The sequence below is a fragment of the Lampetra fluviatilis genome, chromosome 54, assembly GCF_964198595.1.
Source record: "Lampetra fluviatilis chromosome 54, kcLamFluv1.1, whole genome shotgun sequence".
In the NCBI taxonomy this organism is placed as follows: domain Eukaryota; kingdom Metazoa; phylum Chordata; class Hyperoartia; order Petromyzontiformes; family Petromyzontidae; genus Lampetra; species Lampetra fluviatilis.
The window spans coordinates 9,260,548-9,279,750 of NC_136328.1; positions in this window are offsets into that span (position 1 = coordinate 9,260,548).

The following is a 19,203-nucleotide window of genomic DNA, read 5'->3' on the forward strand; positions in this document are numbered from 1 at the left end:
GAATTATGTTTTTTGTTTGCATTATGGCTGCAGGTATTGTAGTCTATGCAAACATGATTCCTTGTAAAAAAACATTGTGTCAGTTTTGTTGCGAGATAGAAGGGTAAAAAATTAACCCGTAAAAACAAAGTTTTTCACTATAAATCCTTCATATGCGTGTTCAATGGGCCACAACCCAGCCCACATTGGTCTTTGAAACGGGTGGCTAGAGTCCTCTCGTCCTCTGGCTTGAGATGGCTGCCACCTATGGGTCAGATGATTGCCTGCCACCATTAAGCAATTGGTAATTAAATATAAAAACAAAATCCTAAAAAGTGTAAAATTTTTGAAAAAAAATTTCACGAAAATAAATTTTCACGCACAACGAGTCTGTGTGCAAAATGTCAGCTCGATTGGATCACGGGAAGTGGGTTAAAAAACGACCGAAAGATTTGCACGCTCGTAAGCGCGCAAGCAAGCAAGTGAACTTAATATAAAGGATTTAAAAAAAACAATTATCATACTCAAAACAAAGACAAAGATTCCCCTATAGGCTTTAACCAGCTTTTGGGGCAAGTGCTGTTGAACGAGGAGCCCAGACGTGATAGTTTGAGGGGGTGGCGTGACCAGCACCAGTCCCTGGGCCGCCTTTGTCTCCCCCCCCCCCCCCCCTAAAAGAACCCTTTGCAGGCGACCCAGGAAACAAGTTGACGTCCAACAGTCGCCACCACGACACCCGAACCAGCCGGACAGTCGCGGGGTCTGCCGGGGGAGGGGAGCGAGCGCCGATTTTGTAGCTCCACGTCCTCCGCCCCCCCCGCCCGCTCCACGTGTCGAGTGAACGCGGCGTGGACACCATCTACACGACGTGTCCACGCGATTGAGCCCTCGTCGTTGAGGCCACCATTTGTGGTCGCCAGGTCGCTTCTGCAAAATGAGCGAATCGCTCGGGGGGCTTCCGTGCCCGCTAGGATGTGAGATGGGTTCATGTTGAATGTCTCTTGGGGTGATCTTTTTGACCTTGTCTTGTACGTTGCACTCCTATCGCGTCTTTCTTTGTTTTACGCATCGATCGTCGTCGCTGCTGTTGTTGCCACGTCTCTTAGCCGCCCCTCACTGGACATCTGCGCACATCGTAAAGAGCTGTACAGCTCTTCGGATTCCTCCAGTATCGATCCAGACTCCTCCGGTATCAATACAGATGACTCCGGTATCAATACAGATGACTCCGGTATCAATACAGATGACTCCGGTATCAATACAGATGACTGGTATCAATACAGATGACTCCGGTATCAATACAGATGACTCCGGTATCAATACAGATGACTCCGGTATCAATACAGATGACTCCGGTATCAATACAGATGACTCCGGTATCGATACAGATGACTCCGGTATCAATACAGACTCCTCCGGTATCAAAACAGATGACTCCGGTATCAATACAGACTCCCCCAGTATCAATACAGATGACTCCGGTATCAATACAGATGACTCCGGTATCAATACAGATGACTCCGATATCAATGCAGACTCCCCCAGTATCAATACAGATGACTCCGGTATCAATACAGATGACTCCGGTATCAATACAGATGACTCCGGTATCGATACAGATGACTCCGATATCAATACAGACTCCCCTGGTATCAATACAGACTCCCCCGGTATCAATACAGATGACTCCGATATCGATACAGATGACTCCGGTATCGATACAGACTCCCCTGGTATCAATACAGATGACTCCAGTATCAATACAGACTCCCCTGGTATCGATACAGATGACTCCGGTATCAATACAGACTCCCCCGGTATCAATACAGATGACTCCGGTATCAATACAGATGACTCCAGTATCAATACAGACTCCCCTGGTATCGATACAGACTCCCCTGGTATCGATACAGATGACTCCGGTATCGATACAGATGACTCCGACTGCTCGACTCTGAGCCCCCCCCACTCTGTCTGCGCCTTCCTCGCTCTGACAGAGATGCCGGGGGGGGGGGGCGGGGGGTGGTTATCAGGACGTTCAATCTGCCACCGCCTCCTCGATCCCTTGATGGGGGGGGAGCTACGGTGCAAGAAGGGTGGGGGGGGAGTCATGGGGCGGGGGGGGGTGATGGGGAGTGGTGGGGGGTGGGGGGGTGATGGGGAGTGGTGGGGGGTGGTGGGGGGTGGTGGGGGGCCCTGGGAGGAGAGAGAGAGGGGGGGGGGGGTGCATGTCGCAAGTGGCCCCCCGCTGCTCGGAGTGACTAATTATTGTCCGGAGCGACTGTTCCGCCCCGTCGTCCCCGCTGCACGCGCACACACTTCGCCTGCCGGGGGGTTGGGTAGGGGGGGGGGGCAAGGGAGGGGGCCGGTGGGGGGGAGCGCAGGAGAGGGGGCCGGTGGGGAGGGGCAAGGGAGAGGGAGGGGAGTGCGGACTCGTGGTGGGGGGGGGGGGTGACGCTGGGACTCGTCGGGAGCCGTCGGCGTGGTCATAATCACGATGACTACTCAACAACAGCAACAATGGCGACGGTGGTGACGGTGGCGACGGTGGTGACGTTGCTGCACGTGTGGTTGGGGAGACGCGTGGTGGTCGTGGACGATGAATATGTAACCACAAAACTAAAAAGTGCTCAAATAAGCACGGAGAGAGGTGCACTGGAGATTTCTGCTGAGGCACAGAGAGAGGAACACGTGGATTAGAGAACACAGAGAGAGAGGAGCACGTGGATTAGAGAACACACAGAGAGAGAGGAGCACGTGGATTAGAGAACACACTCAGAGAGAGGAGCACGTGGATTAGAGAACACAGAGAGAGAGGAGCACGTGGATTAGAGAACACACGCAGAGAGAGGAACACGTGGATTAGAGAACACAGAGAGAGAGGAGCACGTGGATTAGAGAACACACGCAGAGAGAGGAACACGTGGATTAGAGAACACACACAGAGAGAGGAGCACGTGGATTAGAGAACACACAGAGAGAGAGGAACACGTGGATTAGAGAACACACACGCAGAGAGAGGAGCACGTGGATTAGAGAACACACACACAGAGAGAGGAACACGTGGATTAGAGAACACACACGCAGAGAGAGGAACACGTGGATTAGAGAACACACACACAGAGAGAGGAACACGTGGATTAGAGAACACACACGCAGAGAGAGGAACACGTGGATTAGAGAACACACACAGAGAGAGAGGAGCACGTGGATTAGAGAACACACGCAGAGAGAGGAACACGTGGATTAGAGAACACACAGAGAGAGGAACACGTGGATTAGAGAACACACAGAGAGAGAGAGGAGCACGTGGATTAGAGAACACACACAGAGAGAGGAGCACGTGGATTAGAGAACACACACACAGAGAGAGGAACACGTGGATTAGAGAACACACACAGAGAGAGGAACACGTGGATTAGAGAACACACACAGAGAGAGGAGCACGTGGATTAGAGAACACACACAGAGAGAGAGGAACACGTGGATTAGAGAACACACACAGAGAGAGGAGCACGTGGATTAGAGAACACACACAGAGAGAGGAACACGTGGATTAGAGAACACACGCAGAGAGAGGAGCACGTGGATTAGAGAACACACACAGAGAGAGGAACACGTGGATTAGAGAACACACACAGAGAGAGAGGAGCACGTGGATTAGAAAACACACACAGAGAGAGGAACACGTGGATTAGAGAACACACACAGAGAGAGGAACACGTGGATTAGAGAACACACGCAGAGAGAGGAGCACGTGGATTAGAGAACACACAGAGAGAGGAACACGTGGATTAGAGAACACACGCAGAGAGAGGAGCACGTGGATTAGAGAACACACGCAGAGAGAGGAACACGTGGATTAGAGAACACACAGAGAGAGGAACACGTGGATTAGAGATCACACACAGAGAGAGGAACACGTGGATTAGTGAACACACTCAGAGAGAGGAACACGTGGATTAGAGAACACACACAGAGAGAGGAACACGTGGATTAGAGATCACACACAGAGAGAGGAACACGTGGATTAGAGAACACACACACAGAGAGAGGAACACGTGGATTAGAGAACACACGCAGAGAGAGGAACACGTGGATTAGAGAACACACACAGAGGAGCACGTGGATTAGAGAACACACACAGAGAGAGGAGCACGTGGATTAGAGAACACACTTAGAGAGAGCGACACGTGGATTAGAGAACACACACAGAGGAGCACGTGGATTAGAGAACACACACAGAGAGGAGCACGTGGATTAGAGAACACACTCAGAGAGAGGAACACGTGGATTAGAGAACACACACAGAGAGGAACACGTGGATTAGAGAACACACTCAGAGAGAGGAGCACGTGGATTAGAGAACACACTCAGAGAGAGCGACACGTGGATTAGAGAACACACACAGAGGAGCACGTGGATTAGAGAACACACACAGAGAGGAACACGTGGATTAGAGAACACACACAGAGAGGAACACGTGGATTAGAGAACACACAGAGAGAGAGAGGAGCACGTGGATTAGAGAACACACACAGAGAGAGGAACACGTGGATTAGAGAACACACACAGAGGAGCACGTAGATTAGAGAACACACACAGAGAGAGAGAGAGGAACACGTGGATTAGAGAACACACACAGAGAGAGAGAGAGAGGAACACGTGGATTAGAGAACACACACAGAGAGAGGAGCACGTGGATTAGAGAACACACACTCAGAGAAAGGAACACGTGGATTAGAGAACACACTCAGAGAGAGGAGCACGTGGATTAGAGAACACACTCAGAGAGAGGAACACGTGGATTAGAGAACACACACAGAGAGAGGAGCACGTGGATTAGAGAACACACACAGAGAGAGAGGAGCACGTGGATTAGAGAACACACACAGAGAGAGAGGAACACGTGGATTAGAGAACACACACAGAGAGAGGAGCACGTGGATTAGAGAACACACACAGAGAGAGGAGCACGTGGATTAGAGAACACACACAGAGAGAGAGGAACACGTGGATTAGAGAACACACACACAGAGAGGAACACGTGGATTAGAGAACACACACACACAGAGAGGAACACGTGGATTAGAGAACACACACAGAGAGAGGAGCACGTGGATTAGAGAACACACACAGAGAGAGGAGCACGTGGATTAGAGAACACACACAGAGAGAGAGGAACACGTGGATTAGAGAACACACACACAGAGAGGAACACGTGGATTAGAGAACACAGAGAGAGAGAGGAACACGTGGATTAGAGAACACACACAGAGAGAGGAACACGTGGATTAGAGAACACACACAGAGAGAGGAACACGTGGATTAGAGAACACACACACACAGAGAGGAACACGTGGATTAGAGAACACACACACAGAGAGGAACACGTGGATTAGAGAACACACGGAGAGAGAGGAACACGTGGATTAGAGGACACACTCGCAGTGACCCCGGGGCCTCTGGGAACGACCCCGTGGTGCTCGCCCCACCCGCCCCCTCTCGGTGTGCCGTGCCCGGCCTTCATTAGTGCTGCTGCTCGCGACTGACAGCACTTGCCCCGACCGCCTTGTGGGAGCCTACACGGGGGACCTTTGCCTTTTGTGCGTGTGAGAGAACGCGCGCGCGCTCTAATTGCGTCTTGCGAGTGCGCGCGTGAGAGCGAGCCGCGGGCTAATGAGAGAGGGAGATAGACGGGGACACTGGGAGAGTGGAGAACGTGTTAGGGGGGGCGGGGGGTTATGAAGAGATGTGAAGAAAGTGAGAGAGACAGGGAGTGTAAGGGGCAGTGAGAGACAGAGAGAGAGAGACGCGGAGAGAGCGAGGGTGGAGTGTAGCTGCCCCTCGCATCCCCCCCTCCATCTCCCCCCTCCATCCCCCCTCCCCCATCCTCCCCTCACGGCGACTCTCGTCTTGGAGAAGCGACACAAAAAATCTGCGCCCCCCCCCCTGTGCCTGGCTTGGGCAGCTGCTCCCCCCCCCAGGGGGAGGGGGGATTTTACCCCCCTCCCACCACCCCCTCCCACCCCCTTCGCACCACTCCCACCTCCCACCCTGCTCCCACCTCCTGCCGAACTCTCTCCGCTGCTGCCGGACTCCCAGTTGCAGGTTGCTCAGTCGATCGCAACAACCGCTGATGAGACCCGCGGAGGTCGAAACAATTGTCGCACGGCTCCAGGAGACCGCGAGCCGGTTCCGATGATGGTCACCCGACGTTGGTGGCTGTGAGCGGGATTCGAACTCGGGTGCTCTGCGGGGTTTGTCGCGCAGCGCGTTAACGGCTGCGCCACCGCTCCCCCGTGGAACCGATACCAACAACCGCCATTCGCCACTAAGTGACGGTGACGTCACCACGGCGCCTGTGCCAGGCCAGGTGCACTTTGAGGCTATCGCGTGAAGTGTCGAAGGTTCTCTGACAGGAGGAGGTCTCGGGACATACCCAGCAGGTGCGAAGGTTTGGCTGAATGAGATAACTGGTAGATGTACCAGCTGTACCCCTTACCGTGCAAACTTGCTACATTTTATACACCCGGCGCTCCGCTCGTTGTTGTGAGTGTCGCTCCTCCGCCCTCCGTTGTAGCTGGAGGGCGACTGCCTACAACTGTCCAGTAGCGTCCTTCACGAGCCTCCTCCACTGAGGCCGATCTTGACACCGCTGGTACCAGTCATCGGCAAGTCCACTCAGCTCCACATCATCCTGTACCACATCACTCCATCTCTTCTCTAGCCCGTGTCATGCCCGTTTAGCCCCCTCTATGCAGCCTAACAGAAGCTGCTTGGGCATGCCGTGGCTGGGCATGCGGTGGCTGGGCATGCGTGCTACATGACCCAGCCAACGCAGCCTTGCCTGCCGGAGGAGCTCACTGATGGGAATGTGACCAGATCTTTCAAGGATTTGTGAGCTCCTCACACAATCCAGCCTGGTTAAACCCATAATGGATCGTAGGGCATGCCAGCCTGACTGTTTCTTACCGGCGCAGATGTTCCATTAGAGGGGTCCACGTTTGACAAGCATAGCGAAGGGAGGGCATGAGTGTGGCCGAGAAGACCCGTGGAGCCACAGGCCAGGTAGCTCCACACAGCGTCACGAAGCCAGTGAGACCTCCGCTGTCAAACCGGAGCTGGTCATGAGCACACTGACCCCAGGTATGGGAAACTCTCCACTCTCTCCACAACCGCTCCATCACCAATGGGGAGCTGAGGTGGTGGAGTGTTTTCGTGGCACAAAATACCCACGCACACACCCACACACAATACCCACGCACACACCCACACACAAAATACCCACGCACACACCCACACACAAAATACCCACGCACACACCCACACACAAAATACCCACGCAGGGGGGGGGGGCGAGGGGGGGGGGCGAGGGGGGAGGGCGAGGGGGGGGGGGGCGAGGGCGAGGGGGGAGGGCGAGGGGGGAGGGCGAGGGGGGAGGGCGAGGGGGGGGGCTGCCTCCAACGCCCCCTCCACCCTTTCTCCCCCACTGCGCCAGACGTCCCCCTCCTGCCGCCTTCACCCCCCCCAGCCCCCCGTGCCCTTTCCAGGATGTTGAGTGAGGTGAGCATCCTCGCGTTGCCATGGGGACGGGCGGCGAGGTGACATTTAGCGCAACCTAGCAACCCCACCCCAGCAACCCGGCGGCCAACGGCAGCGCCACCACTCACCGCCACTCACCACCACTCACCACCACTCACCAGCAAGCCTCGCACACTCACCAACTCCAGCAGCATCCCAGCGCCTCACTCCGACTAACCTCGACTATCCCCACGTCTCTCTCTCTCTCAGCCCCTTGCTCCCCTCTCTCCCTGCCCTCTCTCCCTGCCCTCTCTCTTCTCCCCTCTCTCCCTGCCCTCTCTCTTCTCCCCTCTCTCCCTGCCCTCTCTCCCTGCCCTCTCTCCTTGCCCTCTCTCTTCTCCCCTCTCTCCCTGCCCTCTCTCTTCTCCCCTCTCTCCCTGCCCTCTCTCCCTGCCCTCTCTCCCTGCCCTCTCTCCCTGCCCTCTCTCCCTGCCCTCTCTCTTCTCCCCTCTCTCCCTGCGCTCTCTCTTCTCCCCTCTCTCCCTGCCCTCTCTCTTCTCCCCTCTCTCCCTGCCCTCTCTCCCTGCCCTCTCTCCTTGCCCTCTCTCTTCTCCCCTCTCTCCCTGCCCTCTCTCCCTGCCCTCTCTCCCTGCCCTCTCTCCCTGCCCTCTCTCTTCTCCCCTCTCTCCCTGCCCTCTCTCCCTGCCCTCTCTCTTCTCCCCTCTCTCCCTGCCCTCTCTCTTCTCCCCTCTCTCCCTGCCCTCTCTCTTCTCCCCTCTCTCCCTGCCCTCTCTCTTCTCCCCTCTCTCCCTGCCCTCTCTCCCTGCCCTCTCTCCCTGCCCTCTCTCCCTGCCCTCTCTCCCTGCCCTCTCTCCCTGCCCTCTCTCCTTGCCCTCTCTCCCTGCCCTCTCTCCTTGCCCTCTCTCTTCTCCCCTCTCTCCCTGCCCTCTCTCTTCTCCCCTCTCTCCCTGCCCTCTCTCCCTGCACTCTCTCCCTGCACTCTCTCCCTGCCCTCTCTCCCTGCCCTCTCTCCCTGCCCTCTCTCCCTGCCCTCTCTCCCTGCCCTCTCTCCCTGCCCTCTCTCCCTGCCCTCTCTCCCTGCCCTCTCTCCCTGCCCTCTCTCCCTGCCCTCTCTCCCTGCCCTCTCTCCCTGCCCTCTCTCCCTGCCCTCTCTCCCTGCCCTCTCTCCCTGCCCTCTCTCCCTGCCCTCTCTCCCTGCCCTCTCACCTCCCTCTGCACCGCGCTCTGACTCCATCTCCCTCGCTCTCTCCCGGCCTCTTTCTGCCTCTCTTCGCCACTCTGGGTGTGCTGACCCACATCACTGAGTAGAGACCCACATCACTGAGTAGAGACCCACATCACTGAGTAGTGACCCACAGCACTGAGTAGAGACCCACATCACTGAGTAGAGACCCACAGCACTGAGTAGAGACCCACATCACTGAGTAGTGACCCACAGCACTGAGTAGAGACCCACAGCACTGAGTAGAGACCCACATCACTGAGTAGTGACCCACAACACTGAGTAGAGACCCACATCACTGAGTAGAGACCCACATCACTGAGTAGTGACCCACAACACTGAGTAGAGACCCACATCACTGAGTAGAGACCCACATCACTGAGTAGTGACCCACAGCACTGAGTAGAGACCCACATCACTGAGTAGAGACCCACATCACTGAGTAGAGACCCACATCACTGAGTAGTGACCCACAACACTGAGTAGAGACCCACATCACTGAGTAGAGACCCACATCACTGAGTAGTGACCCACATCACTGAGTAGTGACCCACATCACTGAGTAGTGACCCACATCACTGAGTAGAGACCCACATCACTGAGTAGTGACCCACAGCACTGAGTAGAGACCCACAGCACTGAGTAGAGACCCACAGCACTGAGTAGAGACCCACAGCACTGAGTAGAGACCCACATCACTGAGTAGAGACCCACAGCACTGAGTAGTGACCCACAGCACTGAGTAGAGACCCACATCACTGAGTAGAGACCCACATCACTGAGTAGAGACCCACATCACTGAGTAGAGACCCACATCACTGAGTAGAGACCCACATCACTGAGTAGAGACCCACATCACTGAGTAGTGACCCACAGCACTGAGTAGAGACCCACATCACTGAGTAGAGACCCACATCACTGAGTAGTGACCCACAGCACTGAGTAGAGACCCACATCACTGAGTAGTGACCCACAGCACTGAGTAGAGACCCACATCACTGAGTAGTGACCCACAGCACTGAGTAGAGACCCACAGCACTGAGTAGAGACCCACATCACTGAGTAGAGACCCACATCACTGAGTAGTGACCCACATCACTGAGTAGAGACCCACAGCACTGAGTAGAGACCCACATCACTGAGTAGAGACCCACATCACTGAGTAGAGACCCACATCACTGAGTAGAGACCCACATCACTGAGTAGAGACCCACATCACTGAGTAGTGACCCACAGCACTGAGTAGAGACCCACATCACTGAGTAGAGACCCACAGCACTGAGTAGAGACCCACAGCACTGAGTAGAGACCCACATCACTGAGTAGACACCCACATCACTGAGTAGAGACCCACATCACTGAGTAGTGACCCACAGCACTGAGTAGAGACCCACATCACTGAGTAGAGACCCACATCACTGAGTAGTGACCCACATCACTGAGTAGTGACCCACAGCACTGAGTAGAGACCCACATCACTGAGTAGTGACCCACATCACTGAGTAGAGACCCACATCACTGAGTAGAGACCCACATCACTGAGTAGAGACCCACAGCACTGAGTAGTGACCCACATCACTGAGTAGTGACCCACATCACTGAGTAGTGACCCACATCACTGAGTAGAGACCCACATCACTGAGTAGAGACCCACATCACTGAGTAGTGACCCACAGCACTGAGTAGAGACCCACATCACTGAGTAGTGACCCACATCACTGAGTAGAGACCCACATCACTGAGTAGAGACCCACAGCACTGAGTAGTGACCCACATCACTGAGTAGAGACCCACATCACTGAGTAGAGACCCACATCACTGAGTAGAGACCCACATCACTGAGTAGTGACCCACATCACTGAGTAGTGACCCACATCACTGAGTAGTGACCCACAGCACTGAGTAGAGACCCACATCACTGAGTAGAGACCCACAGCACTGAGTAGAGACCCACAGCACTGAGTAGTGACCCACAACACTGAGTAGAGACCCACATCACTGAGTAGAGACCCACATCACTGAGTAGTGACCCACATCACTGAGTAGTGACCCACAGCACTGAGTAGAGACCCACATCACTGAGTAGTGACCCACATCACTGAGTAGAGACCCACATCACTGAGTAGAGACCCACATCACTGAGTAGAGACCCACAGCACTGAGTAGTGACCCACATCACTGAGTAGTGACCCACATCACTGAGTAGTGACCCACATCACTGAGTAGAGACCCACATCACTGAGTAGAGACCCACATCACTGAGTAGTGACCCACAGCACTGAGTAGAGACCCACATCACTGAGTAGTGACCCACATCACTGAGTAGAGACCCACATCACTGAGTAGAGACCCACAGCACTGAGTAGTGACCCACATCACTGAGTAGAGACCCACATCACTGAGTAGAGACCCACATCACTGAGTAGAGACCCACATCACTGAGTAGTGACCCACATCACTGAGTAGTGACCCACATCACTGAGTAGTGACCCACAGCACTGAGTAGAGACCCACATCACTGAGTAGAGACCCACAGCACTGAGTAGAGACCCACAGCACTGAGTAGTGACCCACAACACTGAGTAGAGACCCACATCACTGAGTAGAGACCCACATCACTGAGTAGAGACCCACAGCACTGAGTAGTGACCCACATCACTGAGTAGTGACCCACAACACTGAGTAGAGACCCACATCACTGAGTAGTGACCCACAACACTGAGTAGAGACCCACATCACTGAGTAGTGACCCACATCACTGAGTAGAGACCCACAGCACTGAGTAGTGACCCACAGCACTGAGTAGTGACCCACATCACTGAGTAGTGACCCACATCACTGAGTAGAGACCCACATCACTGAGTAGTGACCCACAACACTGAGTAGGACCCACAGCACTGAGTCGTGACCCACATCACTGAGTAGAGACCCACAGCACTGAGTAGAGACCCACAGCACTGAGTAGTGACCCACATCACTGAGTAGAGACCCACAGCACTGAGTAGTGACCCACAGCACTGAGTAGTGACCCACATCACTGAGTAGTGACCCACATCACTGAGTAGAGACCCACATCACTGAGTAGTGACCCACAACACTGAGTAGAGACCCACATCACTGAGTAGTGACCCACATCACTGAGTAGTGACCCACAGCACTGAGTAGAGACCCACATCACTGAGTAGAGACCCACAGCTATGAGTAGAGACCCACAGCACTGAGTAGTGACCCACAACACTGAGTAGAGACCCACATCACTGAGTAGAGACCCACATCACTGAGTAGAGACCCACAGCACTGAGTAGTGACCCACATCACTGAGTAGTGACCCACAACACTGAGTAGAGACCCACATCACTGAGTAGTGACCCACAACACTGAGTAGAGACCCACATCACTGAGTAGTGACCCACATCACTGAGTAGAGACCCACAGCACTGAGTAGTGACCCACAGCACTGAGTAGTGACCCACATCACTGAGTAGTGACCCACATCACTGAGTAGAGACCCACATCACTGAGTAGTTGACCCACAACACTGAGTAGAGACCCACAGCACTGAGTAGTGACCCACATCACTGAGTAGAGACCCACAAGCACTGAGTAGAGACCCACAGCACTGAGTAGTGACCCACATCACTGAGTAGAGACCCACAGCACTGAGTAGTGACCCACAGCACTGAGTAGTGACCCACATCACTGAGTAGTGACCCACATCACTGAGTAGAGACCCACATCACTGAGTAGTGACCCACAACACTGAGTAGAGACCCACACTCACTGAGTAGTGACCCACAACACTGAGTAGTGACCCACATCACTGAGTAGTGACCCACATCACTGAGTAGAGACCCACAGCACTGAATAGAGACCCACATCACTGAGTAGAGACCCACATCACTGAGTAGAGACCCACATCACTGAGTAGTGACCCACATCACTGAGTAGAGACCCACATCACTGAGTAGAGACCCACAGCACTGAGTAGAGACCCACATCACTGAGTAGTGACCCACATCACTGAGTAGAGACCCACATCACTGAGTAGAGACCCACAGCACTGAGTAGAGACCCACATCACTGAGTAGTGACCCACATCACTGAGTAGTGACCCACAGCACTGAGTAGAGACCCACATCACTGAGTAGTGACCCACATCACTGAGTAGTGACCCACAGCACTGAGTAGAGACCCACATCACTGAGTAGAGACCCACATCACTGAGTAGAGACCCACATCACTGAGTAGAGACCCACATCACTGAGTAGAGACCCACATCACTGAGTAGAGACCCACATCATTGAGTAGAGACCCACATCACTGAGTAGAGACCCACATCACTGAGTAGAGACCCACATCACTGAGTAGAGACCCACAGCACTGAGTAGAGACCCACAGCACTGAGTAGAGACCCACAGCACTGAGTAGAGACCCACAGCACTGAGTAGAGACCCACAGCACTGAGTAGAGACCCACATCACTGAGTAGAGACCCACAGCACTGAGTAGAGACCCACAGCACTGAGTAGGGACCCACATCACTGAGTAGTGACCCACAGCACTGAGTAGAGACCCACAGCACTGAGTAGAGACCCACAGCACTGAGTAGAGACCCACAGCACTGAGTAGAGACCCACAGCACTGAGTAGAGACCCACAGCACTGAGTAGAGACCCACAGCACTGAGTAGAGACCCACAGCACTGAGTAGGGACCCACAGCACTGAGTAGTGACCCACAGCACTGAGTAGAGACCCACAGCACTGAGTAGGGACCCACATCACTGAGTAGTGACCCACAGCACTGAGTAGAGACCCACAGCACTGAGTAGAGACCCACATCACTGAGTAGAGACCCACATCACTGAGTAGTGACCCACAGCACTGAGTAGAGACCCACAGCACTGAGTAGAGACCCACAGCACTGAGTAGTGACCCACAGCACTGAGTAGAGACCCACAGCACTGAGTAGGGACCCACATCACTGAGTAGTGACCCACAGCACTGAGTAGAGACCCACAGCACTGAGTAGAGACCCACATCACTGAGTAGAGACCCACATCACTGAGTAGTGACCCACAGCACTGAGTAGAGACCCACAGCACTGAGTAGAGACCCACAGCACTGAGTAGTGACCCACAGCACTGAGTAGAGACCCACAGCACTGAGTAGAGACCCACAGCACTGAGTAGAGACCCACATCACTGAGTAGTGACCCACATCACTGAGTAGTGACCCACATCACTGAGTAGTGACCCACAGCACTGAGTAGAGACCCACAGCACTGAGTAGAGACCCACATCACTGAGTAGAGACCCACATCACTGAGTAGTGACCCACAGCACTGAGTAGAGACCCACAGCACTGAGTAGAGACCCACAGCACTGAGTAGTGACCCACAGCACTGAGTAGAGACCCACAGCACTGAGTAGGGACCCACATCACTGAGTAGTGACCCACATCACTGAGTAGAGACCCACAGCACTGAGTAGAGACCCACATCACTGAGTAGAGACCCACAGCACTGAGTAGAGACCCACATCACTGAGTAGAGACCCACAGCACTGAGTAGGGACCCACATCACTGAGTAGTGACCCACATCACTGAGTAGAGACCCACAGCACTGAGTAGTGACCCACAGCGCTGAGTAGAGACCCACATCGCTGAGTAGAGACCCACAGCACTGAGTAGAGACCCACATCGCTGAGTAGAGACCCACATCACTGAGTAGAGACCCACATCGCTGAGTAGAGACCCACATCACTGAGTAGAGACCCACATCGCTGAGTAGTGACCCACAGCACTGAGTAGAGACCCACAGCACTGAGTAGAGACCCACAGCACTGAGTAGAGACCCACATCGCTGAGTAGAGACCCACAGCACTGAGTAGAGACCCACAGCACTGAGTAGTGACCCACATCGCTGAGTAGAGACCCACAGCACTGAGTAGTGACCCACATCGCTGAGTAGTGACCCACAGCACTGAGTAGAGACCCACAGCACTGAGTAGAGACCCACATCACTGAGTAGAGACCCACATCGCTGAGTAGAGACCCACAGCACTGAGTAGAGACCCACATCACTGAGTAGAGACCCACAGCACTGAGTAGAGACCCACATCACTGAGTAGAGACCCACATCACTGAGTAGAGACCCACATCACTGAGTAGAGACCCACATCACTGAGTAGAGACCCACAACACTGAGTAGTGACCCACATCACTGAGTAGAGACCCACATCACTGAGTAGAGACCCACAGCACTGAGTAGAGACCCACATCACTGAGTAGAGACCCACATCACTGAGTAGAGACCCACAACACTGAGTAGTGACCCACATCACTGAGTAGAGACCCACAGCACTGAGTAGTGACCCACATCGCTGAGTAGAGACCCACAGCACTGAGTAGAGACCCACAGCACTGAGTAGAGACCCACATCGCTGAGTAGAGACCCACAGCACTGAGTAGAGACCCACATCGCTGAGTAGAGACCCACAACACTGAGTAGTGACCCACATAACTGAGTAGAGACCCACAACACTGAGTAGTGACCCACATCGCTGAGTAGAGACCCACAGCACTGAGTAGAGACCCACAGCACTGAGTAGGGACCCACATCACTGAGTAGAGACCCACATCGCTGAGTAGAGACCCACAGCACTGAGTAGTGACCCACATCACTGAGTAGAGACCCACATCACTGAGTAGAGACCCACATCACTGAGTAGAGACCCACATCGCTGAGTAGAGACCCACATCACTGAGTAGAGACCCACATCGCTGAGTAGGGACCCACAACACTGAGTAGTGACCCACATCACTGAGTAGTGACCCACATCACTGAGTAGAGACCCACATCGCTGAGTAGAGACCCACAGCACTGAGTAGTGACCCACATCACTGAGTAGTGACCCACATCACTGAGTAGTGACCCACATCACTGAGTAGTGACCCGCAGCACTGAGTAGAGACCCACATCACTGAGTAGAGACCCACAGCACTGAGTAGGGACCCACAGCACTGAGTAGGGACCCACATCACTGAGTAGTGACCCACATCACTGAGTAGGGACCCACAGCACTGAGTAGAGACCCACATCACTGAGTAGTGACCCACATCACTGAGTAGGGACCCACAGCACTGAGTAGAGACCCACAGCACTGAGTAGGGACCCACAGCACTGAGTAGAGACCCACAACACTGAGTAGGGACCCACAGCACTGAGTAGGGACCCACAGCACTGAGTAGAGACCCACAACACTGAGTAGGGACCCACAGCACTGAGTAGGGACCCACAGCACTGAGTAGGGACCCACAGCACTGAGTAGAGACCCACAGCACTGAGTAGTGACCCACATCACTGAGTAGTGACCCGCAGCACTGAGTAGAGACCCACATCACTGAGTAGAGACCCACATCGCTGAGTAGTGACCCACAGCACTGAGTAGAGACCCACGCACTGAGTAGAGACCCACAGCACTGAGTAGAGACCCACATCACTGAGTAGAGACCCACATCACTGAGTAGTGACCCACATCACTGAGTAGTGACCCGCAGCACTGAGTAGTGACCCACATCACTGAGTTGTGACCCACAGCACTGAGTAGAGACCCACAGCACTGAGTAGTGACCCACATCACTGAGTAGAGACCCGCAGCACTGAGTAGTGACCCACATCACTGAGTAGTGACCCACATCACTGAGTAGTGACCCACATCACTGAGTAGTGACCCGCATCACTGAGTAGTGACCCACAGCACTGAGTAGAGACCCACAGCACTGAGTAGTGACCCACATCACTGAGTAGTGACCCGCAGCACTGAGTAGTGACCCACATCACTGAGTAGAGACCCACATCACTGAGTAGAGACCCACAGCACTGAGTAGTGACCCACATCACTGAGTAGTGACCCGCAGCACTGAGTAGTGACCCACATCACTGAGTAGAGACCCACATCACTGAGTAGAGACCCACATCACTGAGTAGAGACCCACAGCACTGAGTAGTGACCCACATCACTGAGTAGTGACCCACAGCACTGAGTAGAGACCCACAGCACTGAGTAGAGACCCACAGCACTGAGTAGAGACCCACAGCACTGAGTAGAGACCCACATCACTGAGTAGAGACCCACATCACTGAGTAGTGACCCACAGCACTGAGTAGAGACCCACATCACTGAGTAGAGACCCACATCACTGAGTAGAGACCCACAGCACTGAGTAGAGACCCACAGCACTGAGTAGAGACCCACATCACTGAGTAGAGACCCACATCACTGAGTAGAGACCCACAGCACTGAGTAGAGACCCACATCACTGAGTAGAGACCCACATCACTGAGTAGAGACCCACATCACTGAGTAGAGACCCACATCACTGAGTAGAGACCCACAGCACTGAGTAGAGACCCACATCACTGAGTAGAGACCCACATCACTGAGTAGAGACCCACATCACTGAGTAGAGACCCACAGCACTGAGTAGAGACCCACAGCACTGAGTAGAGACCCACATCACTGAGTAGAGACCCACATCACTGAGTAGAGACCCACAGCACTGAGTAGTGACCCACATCACTGAGTAGTGACCCACAGCACTGAGTAGAGACCCACAGCACTGAGTAGAGACCCACAGCACTGAGTAGTGACCCACATCACTGAGTAGAGACCCACATCACTGAGTAGAGACCCACATCACTGAGTAGAGACCCACATCGCTGAGTAGAGACCCACATCACTGAGTAGAGACCCACATCGCTGAGTAGGGACCCACAACACTGAGTAGTGACCCACATCACTGAGTAGTGACCCACATCACTGAGTAGAGACCCACATCGCTGAGTAGAGACCCACAGCACTGAGTAGTGACCCACATCACTGAGTAGTGACCCACATCACTGAGTAGTGACCCACATCACTGAGTAGTGACCCGCAGCACTGAGTAGAGACCCACAGCACTGAGTAGGGACCCACAGCACTGAGTAGGGACCCACATCACTGAGTAGTGACCCACATCACTGAGTAGGGACCCACAGCACTGAGTAGAGACCCACATCACTGAGTAGTGACCCACATCACTGAGTAGGGACCCACAGCACTGAGTAGAGACCCACAGCACTGAGTAGGGACCCACAGCACTGAGTAGAGACCCACAACACTGAGTAGGGACCCACAGCACTGAGTAGGGACCCACAGCACTGAGTAGAGACCCACAACACTGAGTAGGGACCCACAGCACTGAGTAGGGACCCACAGCACTGAGTAGGGACCCACAGCACTGAGTAGAGACCCACAGCACTGAGTAGTGACCCGCAGCACTGAGTAGAGACCCACAACACTGAGTAGTGACCCACATCGCTGAGTAGAGACCCACAGCACTGAGTAGAGACCCACAGCACTGAGTAGGGACCCACATCACTGAGTAGAGACCCACATCGCTGAGTAGAGACCCACAGCACTGAGTAGTGACCCACATCACTGAGTAGAGACCCACATCACTGAGTAGAGACCCACATCACTGAGTAGAGACCCACATCGCTGAGTAGAGACCCACATCACTGAGTAGAGACCCACATCGCTGAGTAGGGACCCACAACACTGAGTAGTGACCCACATCACTGAGTAGTGACCCACATCACTGAGTAGAGACCCACATCGCTGAGTAGAGACCCACAGCACTGAGTAGTGACCCACATCACTGAGTAGTGACCCACATCACTGAGTAGTGACCCATATCACTGAGTAGTGACCCGCAGCACTGAGTAGAGACCCACATCACTGAGTAGAGACCCACAGCACTGAGTAGAGACCCACATCACTGAGTAGTGACCCACATCACTGAGTAGGGACCCACAGCACTGAGTAGAGACCCACAGCACTGAGTAGGGACCCACAGCACTGAGTAGAGACCCACAACACTGAGTAGGGACCCACAGCACTGAGTAGGGACCCACAGCACTGAGTAGAGACCCACAACACTGAGTAGGGACCCACAGCACTGAGTAGGGACCCACAGCACTGAGTAGGGACCCACAGCACTGAGTAGAGACCCACAGCACTGAGTAGTGACCCACATCACTGAGTAGTGACCCGCAGCACTGAGTAGAGACCCACATCACTGAGTAGAGACCCACATCACTGAGTAGTGACCCACAGCACTGAGTAGAGACCCACGCACTGAGTAGAGACCCACAGCACTGAGTAGAGACCCACATCACTGAGTAGAGACCCACATCACTGAGTAGAGACCCACATCACTGAGTAGTGACCCACATCACTGAGTAGTGACCCGCAGCACTGAGTAGTGACCCACATCACTGAGTTGTGACCCACAGCACTGAGTAGAGACCCACATCACTGAGTAGAGACCCACAGCACTGAGTAGTGACCCACATCACTGAGTAGTGACCCGCAGCACTGAGTAGTGACCCACATCACTGAGTAGAGACCCACATC